Source organism: Zingiber officinale, chromosome 5A (assembly GCF_018446385.1).
Source record: "Zingiber officinale cultivar Zhangliang chromosome 5A, Zo_v1.1, whole genome shotgun sequence".
NCBI classification, from domain to species: Eukaryota; Viridiplantae; Streptophyta; class Magnoliopsida; order Zingiberales; family Zingiberaceae; genus Zingiber; species Zingiber officinale.
The window spans coordinates 126724992-126727566 of record NC_055994.1 but is presented as its reverse complement, the minus strand read 5'-3'; the positions used below and the strand labels follow the sequence as shown (position 1 = coordinate 126727566).

The window sequence follows — 2575 nt, the reverse complement described above, 5'->3', positions numbered from 1 at the left end:
TCAGATTGCATGGGGTTCCATTGAGCATTATATCTGATAGAGACCCACGTTTCACGTCCCGATTCTGGCAGAGTCTGCAGCAGGCCTTCCATCCGCAGACAGATGGGCAGTCAGAGCGGACTATTCAGACATTGGAGGACTTGCTGAGGTCTTGTGTCATGGACTTCGGAGGCAGTTGGGAGGACCACCTGCCATTAGTGGAGTTCGCCTACAACAACAGCTATCATTCGGCTATCCAGATGGCACCGTTTGAGGCGTTGTATGGTAGGCCTTGTCGGACACCCGTCCTCTGGGAAGAGGTTGGGGAGGCTCAGTTGGTAGGACCTCAGAGAGCTCAGCAGGATGCGGAGCTGGTTCGCACTATCAGACGGAGGATGTCAGAGGCCCAGGACCGTCAGAAAAGTTATGCTGATCAGAGACGGAGACCCCTGGAGTTCTCCATTGGTGATCATGTATTTCTTAGAGTTTCACCCACGAAAGGGGTGAAGAGATTTGGTCTCCGAGGTAAGCTAGCCCCCCGATATATTGGACCATTCCAGATCTTGGAGAGGATTGGAGCAGTGGCTTACCGTCTGGCGCTACCACCATCTCTAGCTGGCATTCATGATGTATTCCATGTATCTATGCTGAGGAGATACGTATCCGATCCAGCACATGTTCTGTCAGATGTATCTGTTCCTATTCAGCCTGATGTTACTTACGAGGAGGTTCCGGTGCGGATTCTGGACCACAGGGAGCGTCAGCTACGGAACAAGACTGTCCGACTGGTTAAAGTCGGATGGCAGCATCATTCTGACGAGGAGGCTACATGGGAGCACGAGAATACGATCCGAGCTCGATACCCTCATCTTTTTGCTTGAGGTATGTGGGTTAGAGTTCCTTTCAGTAATTATACCGTTTGGTTATATTCTAGTGTTTGCTGTTGGTTATAGCGAAATTTGGGGACCAAATTTTTTATTAGTAGGGGAGGATGTGAGATCTCGGAAAATTTAAATAAATAGGGTTATTTCAGAAATAGCCTTATAGAATTTTTCCGGAATTTTTAGAAATTTTCTGGAAATTTTTCGGAGCTTGTACGGAGGATTTTGAGGGGATAGATCGATAAGTTCGGATAAAGCCTGTTTGGGATACCAATTTAAGTGAGAAAATGTTTTTATTATATAAATCCTTTTCCCTTTATTTCCTCCCCCAAATCGCCGATCCCGACCCGACCTTTCCCCTCTCTGCCGACGCGAACCTCCCTTCCTTCTCTGTTCTCTCTCGCGGACAAGCGACGGCGACGGGAGCAAGGGTCCAGCTCCGGCGATCGTCGATCTCGACCCAGGGGAGCAGTCGCTAGCGCAGATCCGGACGTGGGTGATTTTCTCTAGCCCTAGGTGAGAGCGCTGATCTTCTCTCGGCGTCGTCGGCGCAGATCGGAGCTCGGAGCATAAGGGTTCCGATTCTCTCCTCCTCTGGTTTCCTTCAATCTCCGATTTCTTTCTTCTCAGCCGAGTCTGCCGATCCTTTTCTTCCCCGATCGACATCACTGGATTGAGTCGTGCCGCCCGATCACCGGCGTGGAAGAGCAATTAGGGCTTCAAAGGTAAGCCATCGAAACTCTTCTTTCCTCTTGATTCATGGTTGGGTTCTTGTTGATTCATGGGTTAGCGCTCTATTCTGGTGTTGTGTGATCCGTGATCTCCATTGATTGAACCCTTCTTGATCCGATCAGGAGGCGAGGTCCTGTTCTGTGAAGGCGATCTTGGATTCCCTCTGTGTCGCTGCTGATTGAGGTCTCGGGTGAATTGGGAAAGAACTCCAGCAGAGGTTGCTGTGAGTTTTCTGATCCAGCAAGGTGAAGATCTGTTTTGGTTCTTGCTGTGGTGTTTTTGGCTTCGGCAGACACCTCATCCAGCCAGCTCAGTTTGGATCGGCAGTCATCCATACCTCAGTGTACTTGATACAGCACCTAGTTCAGCTGGGAATTGAGGTATGTGTAGGGATTTTGATACATGTGTAGTGTTGATTTAGGGTTAGGTTTGAAATGAATTGTGGTTGGAACATGTTATAGATTATGTGTTAGATGATTAGGTATGATCTTGATACCTATTGATAATTAATTATCATTAGGTTGTGTAGATTAATTAGGTTATATGGATTTAGGTTTGATTTGCTAATCTAGTGGTCGATTAGGGATTAGGAAACTATCCTTAGTCAACCGTTAGAAAGGTTGTGGGATATGGTTTAGGGTTGTTCCTAAAGTTCTACTTAAGCTTTATTTAGCTATTTGTTAGTATTCTAGCTAAATAAAAGGTAAATGTATTTACACAGGACTCTGATTCGAGACGAGCATCTCGATATTGGATTAGGACCGGATTGTACCTTCTATTCGAGGCGGGTACCCTTTGACTTATCTTTTGATACTGTCTTATGATATGTATAGTTTATATATAGTTGCTAGTGATAGGTGGTAGATTTATTTCTTCCCTGGTCTTAGCTAGTTGATACCTATCACATGCTTCATCCGTTAGTTGCCTTACTTCAGGATTGGATATTTACCTCTTGCCATGTATATATATGTTCATAGAGATGC

At 46.2% G+C, this 2575-nt stretch overlaps 1 long non-coding RNA gene across 1 annotated transcript; it reads left to right on the top strand.

The window, feature by feature from the left end:
* Window positions 1–1550: 1550 nt before the first annotated feature.
* LOC121983219 lies at window positions 1551–2344 on the top strand. The gene is made up of 3 exons (XR_006112426.1): window positions 1551–1585; window positions 1715–1972; window positions 2314–2344. It is a non-coding gene; the product is annotated as an uncharacterized LOC121983219 (long non-coding RNA).
* The last annotated feature ends 231 nt before the right edge of the window (window positions 2345–2575 follow it).